The sequence below is a fragment of the Bidens hawaiensis genome, unplaced genomic scaffold, assembly GCF_021521415.1.
Source record: "Bidens hawaiensis isolate Kalapana, Puna unplaced genomic scaffold, B.hawaiensis_p1.1 tig00025384_1, whole genome shotgun sequence".
In the NCBI taxonomy this organism is placed as follows: Eukaryota; Viridiplantae; Streptophyta; class Magnoliopsida; order Asterales; family Asteraceae; genus Bidens; species Bidens hawaiensis.
Window position 1 is genome coordinate 138,056 of NW_027494057.1, and position 19,077 is coordinate 157,132.

The 19,077-nt window shown below is 38.2% G+C and overlaps 1 pseudogene; it reads right to left on the bottom strand.

Annotated features, from left to right (window-relative positions):
• Positions 1-744: 744 nt before the first annotated feature.
• The window catches only part of LOC143571522 (aspartic proteinase 36-like), a 36,417-nt pseudogene continuing 18,084 nt past the window's right edge, over positions 745-19,077 (bottom strand).

The following is a 19,077-nucleotide window of genomic DNA, read 5'->3' on the forward strand; positions in this document are numbered from 1 at the left end:
ATAGGGAGCCTCATGGCCACCATCATGGTACCATAATGGGCCTAGCCCAGTTAGGGTTACCTCCACAAAACCCCCTCAGCCCAATAATATTGTATTAGTCCATATAATAAAATAAGCCAGACATAATAAATTAAGGTCGTAAGCCGGGTTTAGTACCATAGCCCTATAGTTAGCTACTATTTACCATTTGTGTATTTAAAGTTTAAACTAGCGGTAATGGTTTGAATTGATAGATGGGTTGAGATGAACCTTAACACAATATGTGTATAGGTTATGGGGATGTAAATTTGGTTAACGGGTTGGTTAATAATTAATGGCTCAAACATATCATAAATAGGTTGGTGTGTTGTACTTACGTAAAAATATATTTAATTTACCCTTAAACTATTTGGCAGGTAAATCTTTTTAATTAAATGGTTTAAACAACTCAAACTAAACACGATGTGTTTATTAAACATGTTATTATTCATTTTTGTTTTTTTTTCCTTTTCCAGTGTTTTGATTGTTTTTAATATTAGTTGAAATTAAATCATCAAAACAAACCCAAACCGTAATCAGCGGTAACAGACTTTGTAAATAATCAATAAAATTGTGGTGTTACGAATAATTAGTAATTGCTTGAGATTTTAATAACAGAAGAATATTTAAAATATTTTATTTCCTTATATTTATCGATATAACCCAAATCGACCCGTTTAAGAAAATTATGTAAGCGAAGTAAACAAACAGAAAGATTTCAACTTGATATCACATATTTTATTTATTACGCACTCCCATGAAGAACAAGTTCAACTCTTGCTACTAATACATTATTATTTTTGTAGCTATATTGAACACCAGCAATACAAAACCCGACACATTAGCACGACTAGAACTCCCTCTCGGACTCGACCATTTGATATTATGAGCACCTGCCTTATAAACCTTGCCACTTTCTTTGTCTTTCACTTTGATGCTCGAAAAGCCTGAAAGTGAAAACAACAAAGATCCATATTATAAATGCAATAATATTATTTTTGTGACATCAGGCAACCCATTCTGGTCTGGTTGACATGTTGACCCGTATTAAAAAATGATTCATTTCAACCTGAAACGCCTTTTTACCTTGATAAGAGTATACATTTACAATCATAATCCGTCCATCCGATGCTTTGATCTTCCATGTTGTATGTCACCAACTTATTTGTCATTGCAATATCTACATGCAAAAACTACTTGAAAAACCCACAATTTTTTTAAAAAAATTGTTAGCTAAGCATTTAAAAGATCTGTCATAATTCCATGTTTTGCCTAACCTCCCAACAAAATCGTATTCGCTCCCCTCGATTGCAGGCTGTTACTCAAGAAACCAATGCACAACAAATTATCCTGAAAACACAATGTTAAAGTAAATGATTACAAAATTTAAATAAATAATGGTCTATAAAAAGCTGGAGCATATATATACCTGAGTTCTGAAAATATACTGACTCGGATGAACTCTTAACTTCATAGCATTGACAAAGTGAAATGTGACAATTGGGAAAGCATTATCTACACTGCGGTATCAATATAAATTCTACTTCATAAAAATGCTTAATATATCAAGAAAGCTTAAAAATAATCGACTACAAATTAAAATTTTAAGTAATGTAACTTGCTAATAAAAGAACCCTTACTTTCCCTTGCCTGCGTAACACTTAACTTCTTGTCAAATGTGTGAACTTCGACACCCGGTTGTGCAGCCATAACCTAGGTCAATAGTCAACAATGAGAAAAAAAAATTTAAAGAAACGTTTTGTTTTATTTTATTTATAAAGAAATGTAAGGCACTAGAAAATCAATAGTTTAGTTACCATTTCCATTAACTGGCTGTAAATCTGTTGAGGAAAATAAGCCAAAGTTATACCGCTATCAATAATGACTCCCTGTTTTGTTGGGGTGTTGAACATATACGCTGGAAGCTTTACAAAGTCCTTATCCACTTGAATTGCTTTCTGTAGGTCCTCTAGATGGATCTCAAGACTTGACTCGGATCAATCCGTGTTGTTGGTTAGCGGAAATCACCAACGACACTCGGATCTCGGATCTTAGTTTGTTTGGTTTATTTTCTAAAAGAGAGAAAAGGAGAGAAGTGGGTGAGAGAAAGAGAAACTTTATTCTCTTGAAGTAGTGAAGAGTTGGAGCGGGGAAATGGGTTAAGTGGCCCTTATATAGGGTCCCCATTTCTCCAAAGTTTACACAATAAACTTACAAAATAAACGTACCGAGTACGTACTACACCGACTAAAAACAAACTAAAACGACATACACAATCCTAAAAACAATATATAATATTGGCCCTACAATCTCCCTCTAGGATTGAATATGTCGAGGAACCTTCGTCAAGTTCTTTGCTTCGTCTTTATTTCTTGAAACTTAGTACTTGTCTTGATCCAAGATCTTGAACCAGATTGGATCTTGAACAGTTCTTTATTTTCCAGTTCTTATCTTATTTTCTGGGAAGGATCGGCAACAGCAAATTTTAGAAACATCAGATGCAGGAGGCTCGACATCTAATTTTCTTTTATTGACTTTCTTGAGCCGACTGGTTTCTTTCCTTGTCTTCAGATATAATCAGTTCCTTTTTAGGTTCAACCACCATCTTTCACGTTCTCGTTTTCTTTTAAGTGCTTCAACATCTGCAACTCCAAGCAGACTTGATCTTGATCTACCTGTCCATGTATAACTGCACAAAACTTAGAACGAAAAAGATTCGTTCATAGACCCTCTCGAGGGTCAAAGAAGAATTTGTTCACAGACCTTCCCAATTTCAGTCTCTCAACTTGTAAATGATTTGTTTAAGTCCCAGATTTTCAACGAACTTTGCATGAACGACCTTGACAACAAAACACATGATTTTGAATGAAACAAAGTTTAACAAAATATGTACGAACATAATAAAAGTTTAAAATCTTTTTGGCATTTTCATATATTTTAAAAATAAAGAAAATATATACATAATATTTTGAAGTTGAAACAAAAATAAAACAAAAGTAAGATAGGAGTAAAGATGAAATTAATATTATATATCAAAAATATTTACTTTAAACGTTTACTAAATTATTTTTCTGAGAAAGATCACAACATGGAATCACATTATCTGTTAACGTTTTAGATCACACTTCTATTTGGACATTATTATGCCAAGAACCCAAAGTCGATTGTAGATATAATTTGTCCACTTTAAACTTAACAAGTATTTTGATGTCAACATGATACGTTAAGGTACAATTAGGCACAATGCTTGTGTGGTCCCCATTTAATCTGACAAATTACAGATTCCATCATACCTCGGGCTTAATTTCCTTTCACATGTCACCTCAACTTGACTTAAACCTTTCTTATTTGATCACAGTAATCTTATTAACACACTTGACACTTTGACTTTGTGCACTTGAAGCTTTGTACACTTAACTCGATCTAGAAAGATTAAAATAAAGCAGAAGTTCAGGCCATAACAATCAGGTCGGATAATATCATATTATCGCGCAGACAAAGTCCAAGGCTTGAACAAAAGAAAGAAAATAAAACAAAGCAGAAGATTCAGGGGCTTAACAATCAGGTCAGATAATACCATATTATCGCACAGGAGAAAGTCCAAGGCTTGAATCAAAATAAGTGAAGAAATAACGCAGAATTTAAAATTCCTAGAACTGACTCTTTTTCTGACTCTTTTTCTTGATTTTTCTTTTTCTTTTCTGACTCTTTTGTTTTTCTTTTTCTTTCTTTTCTTGACGCTTTACTTGACTCAATAAAAATTAAAAATGACACTGATTTTTCATAAGATAACTATGATAAGGTAAAGAGAGGCTTGGGTATGACATGTTTAATTGCATTTCAGCCTTCATTAATATGACTTTAGTTGGAGTCGGCAACCGCTTCATAACGTGTAACCACTAGCATAGGCAGATATTTAAGTTTATATCACTATGACACTTACTCATTTGTCAAGCCTATCTACACATCAAGCAATGATCTTGTTGGCTTTTGATCTACTCTTTTCATGTGCTAGAATCGTTAGAGATAATTTCTTATCATTTTCCAATGGTCGGATCAATTTCTCAAAATTTTAAAAATTTTAAATATCCGACTCCCTCTAAGAAGGAGCTCCCTCTAAACGGGACAATTCCTTTTAGATTTTCTTAAAAGTAATATAAAATCTTTTTGGTAAATCAAATGATTTGTTTTTGCTTTTCTTAAGATGAATTGAAAATCTTTTTGGTGAGTTAAACTTAACTCATTTTCTCCCTCTAAAATTGTGACATATTTGAAAAATATTTACAATTTTATATCAAAAAGATAGATAGGTTGTTTTAATCAAAGTTGATCATGCCGAACGATTCGACCAGAAATTCAAATCGGGTATGATCGATGGCTTTAGTGAAAAGGTCAGCAAAGTTGTTGTCAGATGGACTATATTAAGCAAGCATTATCACATTGTATGAAAAAGTTGAAGAGATTCAAACTGAGACCCAACAGCTGATGCAGGATCCATCACTTGAGAGAAGTAGTTGGACGAGGTTAGTTTGAGAAACGCTCGAAAAGTTGTTGAACCATTTAAACAAGGCTTCCCTTCTTTGAAGTTTGTCCTCCCATGTCGCTTATGAAAGACTCGAATCCGCCATCGAATGGTATAGCATCAAATAGCAAGGGTTCGTCTCCCATCATATGCCGGGTGCAATCACTATCTAAGTACCTAATACTATTGATAGTCCTCCTTGATTAACCCTGCATGCACTAATCATTCAAATAGACATGGGTTCCCGGCACACTTTTGTCCCGGGAAGGTCAACCGTAAATCGACCAAACTTGATTTTATTTCCTGAAAACCATTTATTTCTTAGTGAAGCCTCACTTGATGAAAAACAGTCCTTAGGAATCCAAGCAAAAACTTGTTCCTTGGTTTTGTCAGTTTTGGACTTTTTTTTTCTTGATTTTGAAACTATTTTTGGTGAATCCTCAGACTTTACAGTCTTAGGATCCTTTTTGATTTTATCCTTCTTGGTTTTCCAAAAAGGTTTCTTTTTGTGTTTTACTTTATTTACTTTGGATCTCACATCCATTTCACTGGGTTTACTATCAGCTTGATCAGTCTTTGAATCAGGGCTACTAAAAGCTCCTTTTGGGGACTGACTAAGCCGCCTTTGAATATCAAGCTGTTGCTTGAACCAGTGCTTGCAATGTCTTGCAAGGTGAGAAGAGTGACCACACACAAAACAACACTTTCTCCTAGGAGTGCCAAAGAACTCATCTGAACTATAATGTGGTTGGTGTGGTGGGAAAGGTGATCCTTGGAAAGGAACATGATTATAAAACACATTTGTGTAATATGGATCAACAAAATTTTGTTGATAATGACCATAGTAGTTGTTGTCACAGAAGTTGTATGGCTGAGGATTTCTAAATTGATTGGTTATTTAAGAAAATGATCGTTTATTTGGTGGAACATATTTACAAGAAGTACTTGCCTTTTCATTTTCAAAAACTTTGCTTTTGCATGAATTATCCTCAGTCTCACAACTTGATGATAAACAACTTGATATGTTCACCTCAACAGGCCTACTTTCGTTGACACATTTTTCAACAAAAGTGTCATCACAAACGGTTTCATAATCTGAGTCAAAAGAAGAACATTCATTTTCATTGCAAACGTTTGTACAACTATCATCACTTGAATTTTCACAAAATACATAATTTGGCCTTGACTTTAAACTTCCCAGCATGGATTCACAAACTTTATTACAAACTGGATTGTTAATAGTTTTGGTTAGATCCACACATGATTCAAAACGTGGTTCTAACTTTCTTTTTAGTTTACAACCCAGGTTAACCGTCCCACATTCACCACCATTTACATCACCAGCTACTACACAAGACACATTGATGTCAGATTTATCAGATGATGGGCCTGGAGCAGCAGTTTGAGAGGCAGCAGGAACAAATTTCACAGGCGTTGGTATTCTACCAACCCCGTATTCCATTTCTTTATCTGGAAAAGTATTATAGCTAAAGTGGGGCAAATTGGTGTAGTTATCATTGAATGGTGGTGGTACGGCAGTGTAATCGTACCCCAACCCTGTTTAACTTTAGCTATTCTCTGGGCTCCAATAAGATCATCTAATTATTCAGATGATGCCTCAAATCTTTCAACTTGTTTTTCTTTTTCTTTCTTATCAGAATCTTCGAGTTTTAATTTCTTAATTTCTTCTTTTAAATCATTAATTATGTCTTTATAATAAATGACATTATGTTTTTCTCGAAAAATTTCAAGTCTAAGATTTGCTACATTATCGTGATGAGTTTTGATCTTTTCAATGTAAATATTGTCAGCTTTTACATATTCAGTGTTCAATTGACGAAGTTTTGCATTTTCTTTCAAAACTTCGTCTTGATGATATCTATAGTATTTAAATTTGTTGATGCATGCTTGAGAACAAATATTGTGATTTACCTCATCAGCTGGTGATGTGTCGGGAATGATAGGACATGCATGACTACTTTTACCGGCAGCACTTGTCCCAACTTTATTACTTGTCCCAACTTTATTTTCTTTGGATTGATTGTTCATTTGGAGCTTATCATTATTTCAAAAGACTTGATGGTAGAAGCCAACTCTGAGAGTGATGGTATACAGGTTTGTGGTTCTTTTGATGGTAACCACATTGATGCTCCATGTATAAGGCAGTGAATTCAACAGCTTCAAGTTGGTCTGAAACAACCATTGATGATACCGACACTTCTCATTTTGGTGACGAGCGACTCAAATCTGTTGATGAGAGAGGCAACCGACTCAAATCTGTTGATGAGCGACTCAAATCTTCGCACTATCGTGCATTCGAAGAAGTGTTCACGGGCATTTGCCTTATGTGAGGGTTTTCCCCGGATCGAAAGATAAATGTATCCCAATGTGATGAATTTAGCAATAGGTTATTTGAAGAATTTATTGTATGTTAAAAAAAAAAAACATTGGTCAGCTCGTCAGTTTCCACATGAATTTCTGTGCTTTCATACATTTAATCTCTACCGTATAATAACATTAATCCCACATAATCCACGGCTTAAATTCACAACCCATCTTAACTAAATATCAACCAATAACAACACACCAAATTACTACACCACCACCTTTATTAACTCCATCAAACAAACACAAACATCCTTCGCATAACGATTTCAATGGCACCAAAGGCACAAAAGAACTCGACCGAAAAAACCCCAGCGGCCGAAGAAGACCCTCTAGCCGAAAAAACCCTCCCTAAGGAGGCGTCCGCAGCCACGGACAAGAAGAAAAAAAGATCCAAGAAACCCGTGGAGACGTACAAGAGCTACATATTGAAGGTGTTGAAGGAAGTGCATCCGGATTTAGGGATCTCAAGGCAAGCCGTGGGCGTAATCAACTTGTTTATCAACGATATCTTTGAGAAGTTCGCGCAGGAGGCGTCAAGGGTTGCTAGGTACAATAACAAGCCGACTATCACGTCGAGGGAGATTGAGATTGCGGTGAAGCTTGTGTTGCCTGGTGAGTTGGCGAAGCATGCGTTGAGTGAAGGGACGAAGGCGGTGATCAAGTTTAGTACCGTGTAGATTGGTTGAAGTTGAGTAGGCCGGGTTTGGTGTCATGTTGAACAACTTAAAAGAATGATAAATAAAGCTGAGTATTACATTAAATGAGTACAAAGTTAAATTGCAACTATAATTCACAAACTTAAAAATAAATCATAAATCTCTAAATATTCATTTCGATACAACATTAGATGATACATTAAAAATATGGTAACTAAAGTAGATTAGTATTATAAGAACATAACTGGTACAATCGAAACAAAATGAACATGCCATCAGTGAAAGAAAACTTTCAATTAGTTGAAGAATTTGCAGTAAAATAGAATCGATATGGTTTTGATCGGAAATATATGAATAGAAAGAAAGATATTACGGTTATACAGAGAAAAACAAGACGGGCCTGGTTCAGTTAAAAATCCACGTGTTTTTAACAATGAGCCCGAGTAAGTTTTAAAGACTAAAATGATTCATATATGTAAATGTTTATATATATATAATTCATATTAGAGAAGTTAAATAATGAAAAATGTTCAATTTATAAAGAAGTTTAATAAACAAACCTAACTTTTTTTTAAAAAATAAAATACGTTTTGTAAAAGAAATTATAGAAATCAAAATGAATTTAAAAACATGTACGGTTAATGTATAATTAATATGAGATAGAGATGGGAAAAAAAAGTAAGAATAGACAAGAGAATAACACGTGACAAGAGAAAACGAACGAGTGGGAAGGATTCCATGTGCCTTTGAATAAACTACTTCCTGGTTATTTATTCAACTAAATATTTACTTAAAAAGTATAAAATTTGAAGTACTTTAAATTGTATACTTTTACCGGTTTTATATATTAGGATTTATAACATGACCATTAATTTATTATGCGACTGAACCGTAGTAACCAAACAGTATATTTATTGCTTTAGGCTTCTTAAAGTGGTTGAGGAAGTGGTTGAGCTGTCTCTGTATACACGTGTAAATGCTACTACCTTATATGAAAATATTTTTATATATAAAAGAAGTTAAATGTTATTTGTTCCTTGATGGATGTATGCACGCGATACGTGCGCATAGTGACGTAGAAAAATATGTGTGTGCGTTTGCTGATGTAAAATAGTACCCGTGCACATTTACATATAAAATGATGTGTGCATGCTAATGTATATACTCTTGTTTCTTTTGGCTTTTAGTCATTTATGTTGAATTTTATTTATCTAACCGTTTTCTTATTCAGAATGATTCAACTGAAAATAGTAATTAAGCTTTTAAAACAACGTTTTGATACCAAAATTTTTCTTGTCCGCGCGCGAACTAAAATAGTAGTTAAGCTGTTAAAACGGCGTAATGATGACGTTTTGATATGAAAGTTTTTCTCGTCCGGGCGTGAACGCTTTTATCTGCGCACATGGTGAGTGTTTTTATATTTTTGGAAAGGTTTGGTAAGGTTAAGAAGTCAAAATTAATTTTACTTTGGAAGAAAATGTAACCGTTTCCTTCTATTGTCTGTAAAATGATAAGCAAGAAACCTATTTACTATTTGTGTATTTTAACTAGCGGTTTAGTGTTATAGATTGACAGACGGGTTGAGATGAACCTGAACACAATCTGTGTGACTAGTTTGTGGGGATGTAAATTGGTTGTAAATGGGTTTGGTTGTAATAAATGGTTTAAACATCTCATAAATAGGTTGGTGTGTTCCACTTACGTAAAAATATACGTTAACCCTTAAACTAGTTGACATGTCAATCTTTTTAATTAAATGGTTTAAACAATTCAACCTAAACACGACGTGTTTATTAAACATGTTATTATTCATTTATGTTTTTTTTTTCTTTTCGAATGTTTTGATTGTTTTTAATCCGTCGAACTGTGATCAACGGTAACAGATTTTGTAAAATTGTGGTGTTAAGAATAATTAGTAAGTACCTGAGATTTCAATAAAGAAGAATATTTAAGTGTATTATAGATTATTTTAATAAAAATATTTTATTTCCTTACATTTATTGATATAACCCAAATCGACCAATTTAAGAAAACTATGCGACCAAACAGAATGATAGATTTGAACTTGATATCACATATTTTATTATTACACACTCCCATCAAGAACAAGTTCAACTCTTGCTACTAATACATTATTATTTTTGTAGCTATAATGAACACCAACAATACATACCCGACACATTAGCATGACTAGAACTCCCTCTCGGACTCGACCATTTGATATTATGAGCTCCGAGCCTCCGACCTTATAAACTTCGCCACTCTCTTTGTCTTTCACTTTAATGCTCGAAAAGCCTGAAAATGAAAACAACAAAGATCCATATTATAAATGCAATAATATTTTTGGGACACCAGACAATCCCCCTTGTATGGTTTGACCCGTTAATCCGTATTAGAAAATGATCCATTTCAGCCTGAAACGTGTTTTACCCTAATAAGAATATACACTTACAATCATAATCTGTCCATCCGATGCTTTGATCTTCCATGTTGTATGTCACCAACATATTTGTCATTACAACATCTACACGCAAAATAAAACATGAAAAACCCACAACATTTTATAAAAAAATTATTAGCTGCATTTAAAAGATTTGTCATAATTTCATGGATTGTTTTGCCTAACCTCCCAACAAGATCGTATTCGCTCCCCACGGTTGCGGGCCATTACTCAAAAAACCAATGCACAATAAATTATGTTGAAAACACAATGTAACGCAAGTGATTACAAAAAAAATAAATAAATAAAGGTCTACAAACAGCCGGATGTAGGTCCCGTAGTGGGTGGATCTAACAACGTGTCTTGGATCAACCAAACTTAGTGCTAGCGGAAATCACACTAAGTCACCTAAGAGGTCTCGGATCTTGAAATTGTTATTTGCGGGTGAAAAAGAAAGAGAAAGAGAAAGAGAAAGAGAAAGAGTTTGAGGAATTGCCAAAAGTCTTAGTTCCTCATGGCATGCACCCTATTTATAGGGAGGCATGCATGAGAAGCATATTTTATATACACTAAGGCCCAATGGGCTTCTTTACAATGGACCGTGGCCCAACTACGTACAAAATGACCTATCGGCCCAAATACATAACCGAATCAATACAAAAGACTAAATATACAAAACAGGGCCTAACAATCTCTCTCTAGTCTTTAGTATTGGAACCCGTCGGTGTCGTATACCAAGCATTCGTCCTCGGTTAGTGGAAGTTCAACAAGTCTACGCACGAACTTGTTGAAGGCTTCCACTATCCGGTCGGTATTCTGACGTCCCAAATCCTCGACGGTTCCCAGTGGCTTGTTGTAGAGCTTCTTCACATCTTCAATGTGTAGTCCCACAAGCTCATGACGTCAAACAATTTGATCTCGTGCATATCACGACAGTGAATGACGGCCTCGCCGGTTGTGTTGTCGAACTCCCAATCGATGAAGTCTCGGAGAGTGTTGGGAAGATAAGGCTTGCCATGATAAATCTCGTGACATTATTTCGGCGCCTTGTATCTCCACATCGTGCGAGGCTCTCCGGTAGTCGGGTTTATTTCTTTTGGGTTCTTGTACTTGCGACCCTTATTCGGCTCGAAGTCTTTGTAGTTGACTCTCGATTGACGCTGTAGATAAGTCGGGACCCAACTTTCCAGCGTACTTCCAGCAGCACCATAACCTAGAGCTTTCTTTAGATAGTTCAGATCAAGCTCAGGTAGAGTCTTCAGCTCGTGATGACTGAGATAGATGAGGTCCCCGCTGTAACGTCTAATGGCCCAAACGCTATTCCGCTGGTCGTACTTTGCGTATACGATCAGCGAGTCGTCATGATACGGATAGTTGAGCACGCGGGCAGACGCACAGCTTGAGACAATGTGTGTCTTTCGCTTCTTCTTTGGCGGATGGTCAATGACAGGATCGGTTGCAAGAGCCTCTGAAGCTTGAGCAGGAGGAGTATCCGGATATGGCGAGTAGTTAATGTCATCGTCTTGTTCATTTACTACCTCCTCCGTTCCCGTTCTCTCGATGAATTCCTCAAAGCTCATACCTGCATTAATAAAATCATCGATCACACTTGTATTGTCAGTCGGAGAGATGATATCTTTATACAAGCTGTCAAGTAGTGAGTCATCCTCTCTGACTTTGCTGGCTGAACCGGGGTTAGCAGGGTCTTGAGCATCGTGTTGAGAGTGTGGAGGTGATTGAGTGTTATCTCCACCTCCACCTCCTGCCGCCCCGGCCCCTCCATCTCCACCACCACCGTTGCCACCATCACCATCATCATCATCATCATCATCAAAGTTGTCGTGTACATCATCATCTTTATCGTCGTCACCGTCATCCTCACCATCATCTTCTTTATCTTGTTCCACATTACCTTCTTCTTCACCACCAGCTTGAGTCTGAGGTGGAGGTTGTTGTTCAGAAACCAAGCCGGTATCAACCTCACTTGTTCCTTGGATACCCTGTTGAGAAACACTACCAACAGTTACCTCTTCACTCCGATCCACACCCGGTAAGCCTTGCAAAGACACACTCGGTCCTGCAGTGGGTTGTGACCCTCCAAATCTCAGCATCCCATCTGATCCCCTCCAACTTCCAAACACAACATCAAGTATTGTTTCCAAATTGTGAAACGCAGTCGAAGAGACTTGATGCTTGTTGTGTAATTCCTCGATCAGCTTAGATTGGAGTTCATTCGATCGATCTTGGAGAGCCTGATTAGCCTGGAGATTTTCAATCTCTGTCGTTAGGTGTTGATTTTCAGCTAGAAGTGAATCCAAGGATGTGGGGGATGTCAGCTGATTTTCCAAGATCGTAACTCTTGAATTTGTAGCTTCATTCTCAAGATTCCACTTTCTTGTTGCGTCCTCAATCTTCTTATTGACACTTGTTTTAAGGGCATTGGCACTTGGTAACTCCCGTTCAAGAGTAGCCACTCGATTGGCTAGTCTTGTTTGTTCAGCCCTTAGCTCTGAATTCTTGATCGATTCTTGTTGCATCAGCACCTGTTGATTTTGGACTCTTGTGTGCAACGTGTTGATCAACAATATTTGATTTTCATTTTGAGCCTCAGCTACAACTTTTTCATCCTCCAGAACTTGGACTCTTGCTTTTAGCTCATCCTTTTCCTTCTCGTCCTGTACTTCCTTTTGCTTCATCTCCCCTTTAAGCTTGAGGAGTCCAATCTCTCGTTCAGCTCGCCTTGCATTAGATTCCTCCAGTGCGACGATCCTATCGAGGATAGGATCGGCGTATAATGGAGTTGTCGAAGACTTTCCTCGGGAGATAGGTTTGGGTGAGAGGATGGTGGAAGGTTGAGTGACAGACATAGTGGGTGGTGAGGTTCTTTGGATAGGCAAAATGATTGGTTGAGTGATGGTTGGTGAAGTGATAACGGTTTGGCTCCAATGGCTTGTAGATTTGATAGGAGAGCTAAACATAGAGGATGGGAATATTAGGGAGAAGGTGGGTTCAATGGTAGTTTGGATGGGTGATGTGATGGTTTAGGTTGGTTCAGGTTGGGTAGGTAAGGTTTCAGGTTGGGGTGGTGGTGTGAAAGGTGAGGTTTTTGTGTGGGTTGGTTGTTCTGGTGGTGTGGTTAAGAGTGATGGCTCTGGTTCGGGTTGGTTAAGGTCTGGTGGTGTGTGAGGTGGTGATTCTGGTATCCTAGGCAAGAAAGTTGAAACAGGTTGGTTAATATCTAGGGGTTCGGGTGATGAGTCAGGTGAATCATGGAGTAGGGTTTTAGTGGGTTTGGCCATGGATTCTTTCTGGATTTGGGTTTCCTATAGGCTGGTAGTTGAATCTTGGAAACATCTAAATCCCTAAGTACTCGGACTAGGGTTTCTTTGGTTACTACAGGGGGAGAAGGTTTACCTTTAGAGGAAAGCTTGACGAGAGGCTTAGATGACTTCTGGGAGTCTCCAACTTTCCTAATGCGTTTGAGCTGAGGCTGCTCTTCCTCTTCCTCCTCTTCAACCTCCATGGCTTTCCGTTTCAAGTCATGCTTTGACTTGGTTCTGCCCTTAGTTGGCTCATCAGACGATTGTTCCTCACCCTCAGTCTCTGGCTCATCAACCTCTTCTTCCTCAACAGATGCCTCATCCCTTGCAGGCTCTTTTTCCTCGAATAATCCAAACTTAGGACCAGGTCGTGGTCCCGTATACTGATGACCTCTGTCCTTTGTGCTCAACAACACACCAAACACTGACACCTTGATCTCGTGTACATGATATGGCTCGGGATATGACTTCTTGTCTTTCGCCTTCTTGGATCCCGGCCTTGGGACATCTGGAATCATATCATCTAACAACAGCTGCACGAATCTCGGATACATCAACCATGTAGCCCCGCTCTTGATGTTCGCAAGCATGCACAAAAATATCCGTCTTGAGTAGTTGAACTTCTCCTTGTTGGTCAATGCGGACATAATACGAACCCAGTTTGTACTCATGCTATCAAATCCACCTCGAATGTCTGTGAAGCAATGAGTGACAATGTGGAAGAGAAATCTCCAGTATGGTGACAAATGACTCTTCTCTAAGCTCTTCCATTCCGTGTCGTACCCCATCTGAGCAACAAAACCTTCCAGCTTATTTTTGTTTCCTCTCTCATACTTGTAATCCGGCTGGTCAGCAATCTTTAATACTCTTCGAATATCTGCTTCTGTGATGGTTAATTCCTTTCTTGCGGCCGTTGTTGTGAAGGACTGTTGGTGCATATATGTCAGTAGTTCATATGTATAAAGTCTGTAATCGAGTCTGTAATATTGTTTATGTAATTATATGTGTAACAGCGAAGTTGTTGACAAGTTCGCTTAGGCGAACTTGTTAACCGAGCGAAGTTGTTGACAAGTTCGCTTAGGCGAACTTGTTCAACGAGCGAAGTTATTGACAACTTCGCCTGAGGCGAAGTTGTCGTGTATATAAGTAACCTACGGGTTACTGTTTACGCTCGGTTTTTCTGTTGGTCATTTTAGGGTTTTGGTTATCGAGTTCAGTTACGTGTGAGTCTATTGACGTGAGTCTGTAAGCATCTCGGTTTGAGTTATCAATATAACGTGTGGTTGTTCGTATTGTGTGTACGTGTGTTCGTGAGCTAACATTCTACGTCCGTAACGATCTACACAGGGATTCCGCACCTGTGTATATCGGGATATCTCGTGTACGATCCGTCCTGGAAGTTACAATTGGTATCAGAGCCATCGGCTCAATTGTGAGGTTCGGGATTTCACGCGGGTGTAGAAAACGTCTCGTTTGACCTATTCGCGGGACGTGTTTTTATTGGGATTGTGTTATACTCGTGTTTGACAGTCATTTTCAAGCCATTACATCAATCGGAAACTGCTAGATTGACGAAATCAGATCTGAACAGTTTCCTTGTTCATCGGGCGAAGTTACCGTTCTTCAGGCGAAGTTGCCGTCACTGGAAGTAGGGTTTCGGCGAAGATATAAGGATTAAGCGAAGTTATCCTCAACTTCGCTTACCTCCCAAGTTCGCTTACCTCCTAAGTTCGCTCATTCTAAGCGAAGTTATTCTTAACTTCGCCCAGTCAAGCGAATTTAAGACCCAGCGAAGTTACACTTTCCAGCGAAGTTAACTTTCAAGCGAAGTTATTCTTAACTTCGCCTACTGTGCTGTTTGGAAGATTTTTTTTTAAATTTTCGGGTTTTCGTGTTTTCGCAAAGATGTCGTCAATTAACATCTCCGATTTAGTCAAGATGAAAGTAGAAGCGGGGTCAGCCACTAAGGCCCCGAGGTTGATGAAAGGAACTGACTTCGTGGCATGGAAGGACAGATTCATCCAATACATTAAATATCAGGATGCAAAAATGTGGGTGTGCATCCAGGATGGATATATCCCCCCAACTATGCAATACGAAGGTCGTGATGTGGTTAAGAAGTACAGCAAAATGGAGGACGAAGAAAAGAAAATGTATGAGGCCGAGAGCAAGGCCCATGCAGCTATAACTATGGCACTTCCTCAAGAGGTTCTCCACACTTTCAGAAAGTACACTTCTGCGAGAGAGCTTTGGGATGCTCTTGAAAATAGATTCGAGGGGAACGTGGGTATCCGTGCATCAAAGATTAAACTTTTGAAGACCCAGTTCTCCGTCTTCAAATATTTGAAGAACGAATCACTGGATGATATTATCACCAGATACTATCATCTAATGACAGAGCTTAACAATTATTCGATTGCTTACCGAGAAGAAGAGATCGTTGAAAAGCTTCTCGATGCTCTCCCACCGAAGTGGGAAATGTACACAGTTCTGATGAGGGAAGACAGAGACTTTCCTAATTATGATTTGGAGACAGCAGTAAACAAGCTCAGAACCTTTGAGCTTAATATGGTTCGTAAAGAGACACCAACAGATCAGATTCAAGATCCTGGTATGTATGGTGCCAAACTTAACTCAGGCTCAAGTTCGAAGCCTGAATCTGCTGCTTACTACTCCAAAGGAGAGTCAGGTTCTAACTCTTCTCATGAAGGAAACGTTTCAGTAAACATGAACGGTGATGTTTGCTTTGTTGCTGGAGGTTCAAGTGCTTCGAAACCTCAAACATCCAACAGTAGTTTCTCTCCCAGTGCCTCAAGCAATAACTATTCCAAAATGCCAATGAGTGTCAAATCTGCTGAAGAGCAGTTTGCAGTCTATGCATCTTTTATTGCTTCATATGAGAACTACATACAAGGGAAGATTGTGGACCCTGCTGTTTTGGATGAGGATTATGACCAGATCGATGCTGATGATCTGGAGGAGATGGATTTGCAATGGCAAATGGCCATGATAGTGAGGCGAGTCAAGCGTTTCATGAATAAGACGGGGAGAAAGTTTGTTGGTGGTAGGCCCGGATTCGACAAGTCTAAAGTGAGGTGCTATAACTGTCAACAGTATGGGCACTTTGCTAAAGAATGCAGAAACGAGAGAGTTGAACGGGGTCAAGGCCGGTCTGCACAGCCTACTGGGATTAGTAAAGAAGTCAATGCCATGTTGTCTAGAGAAGCCGGTGAATACAACTGGAACCTGCATGCGAATGAAACTGGTGAGCAGGCGAATATGGCTAAGGTAGAAAATGAAGATTGTGAGAAGATGACTGGAGAGGAGAAAGCTACTGGTAAGGAGAAAGCTTTCATGGCAGATAACGATGGTCAACCCTCCGAGGTAAGTTCTAAACCTGTTTGTACAAAATGTGAGAATTTGTCTGAGCAACTTGCTACCATAACTGATCAGTATGTTCGTTTAGATGCTGAATTTAAAACTCTTAAAGAAGATCATCATTTTACTAAGGCAAGAGAAAACAGTTACAAAGTTAAAATAAAAGCATGTGAAAAAGATGTCAAAAGCTTAAAAACTAAACTTGCTGAAAAAATTGATGTAATTGACCTAAGTTATGAGGTTTTAGAAGAAAAAACTAAACTTATTGCTGAACGAGAAAAGCAGATTGCTGACCACCAGGTGAAAGTGGTGGAACTGAACCGAAAACTCGAGCAGTTCCGAAATTCCTCAGCTATTCTAGATCACCTCGTTAGTGATCAAGGTACCTCTGCAAAGAGGGGAGGAATTGGTTATCACGAGGTGCCACCACCTTATAACCACAACTACACTTTCAACCCTAGTATTCAGAAATCTGTGGATTTTGAAGTTCCTCAGACAGTTCCAATCAAGGTTACATGTAAAGAATCAACTGTTAGTAATGGCGAAACGAGTTCGCCTGTTTCTAGTGTAAATATTTCTGTTGCGAGTCCAGTCTCATCGGATTCGGATAAGTTGTCCGAATCAGGTAAGACGAAAGAGAAGGTAGTGTTACCCACTGGTGGAGATAAAAATAAATCTTCTAAAAAGAGTTCTCCACTCAATCCGTACGTCCCACCTTATGTGAGACGAACGGCTGGTAACACTGCCTCTACATCCAAACCAACATTTGACAAGAAAAAGGAGAGTCGGTGTTGCTTTAGATGTAACAAATTAGGACATCTAGTTGCAGATTGCCCTCTGAAGCCGAGATTTAGAGGTGTGAGGCCAAATAAAACTGAGGATAAGCGTCATTTTGTTACTGCTAAAAATGAAAACTTTTCAAAATGCCAAAATGTAACTACTTCAAGTTTTCATAAAAACAAACCTCAGTTTTTCAACCAAACCACAAGATATAACACTTTCAATTCACATAGGTTTGGAAGGCATTACACTCCATCTGCAAGGAGATTTCCTAACAGGACTTACAGGAATTATCCTGATGCTAACTTGAGAAAGCCAGGGTACGGGACGTATCGATCCAAGACCAATTGGTCTTGGGTCCCAAGATTCTAATTCTCTGTTTTATTGTGCAGGAACAGTTGAACAGGGCTGCCCACAGTCTTTGGATTGTAGATAGCGGCTGTTCCCGGCACATGACGGGCAACAAATACTTGTTGCACGACTTAAAACCTGTTCAGGGAGCGAGAGTTAGTTTTGCTGGTGAAAGCGGAGGAAGAATTACTGGTAGAGGTACAGTGTCAAATGGAAGGATGACACTTGAGAATGTGAATTTTGTGGAGGAGCTGAAGCACAATCTGCTGAGTGTGTCGCAGATTTGTGATAAGGAGTATACTGTTCACTTCACGAAGAATGAGGCGAATCATCATAAACCTTATTGAGCTGAACGGGATGATCAATCCCGAGTAACCATGTTTTTATTGAGTTGTTGAGATAAAAAAAAAAAACAAAAAAAAATAAAAAAAAAAAAAAAAAAAAACGTCACTATTGCTTAAAATTAGTCGGTTACCTCAGTTTGATGGACATATTCTCGGATATGTTTTGGTCCTCGTTTCTACTTGTAGAGAACGAGGGTCGCCATAAACCAGACGACTGAAAGTGACCGGGGCGGTTATGATGTGTTTTCTTTCTGTCGCTGAAAATTAGTCGGTCATACTTAGTTAGAAGGACACATACTTGTATGTGGTCGGTCCAGTTGATCCATTGGATCTTCAGGATTGCCGTTTACCTGAAGACTTTGACGTGATCGGGGCGATTGAAGTCAAAATTTTTTTTTTGAGGGAAATGAAATTACTTTTCAAGTCTGTTACTTCGTAAGAAGTTCGTTAGCTATGTTAAACGGAAAATTGATCTAACCTTGGAAAATGATATATATACTGATTGTGTGTGCTTAACTAGTGAAGTTATTAGGCTTAAAAGGCTTTTGGACAATCATTGTATGTCATGGTAACTTTTTATGGTGCGTAAAAGTAGATGTGATACAAACTAATTTTACTTGATTTTACGTGGAAACTCCTTAAGAGTTTTGCGTGTCTTCATATATATCTTTTCGAATGATAGGCAGAAAAGCGATTACCCAGTCATACACGAGCCCATGTGTGTTCTGATTCCCGTGAAGAAAGCGTTTCAAGACACTGCAGTGATCCAGATTCGGGACTTGTAGTTATTTATTACTCTGAAGTCTTAAGTATGTTCGAAAGAAAAAAAAAAAAAATCAATCTTATCGCTTCCAACCGGGCGACAGGAGCGAACACCTCA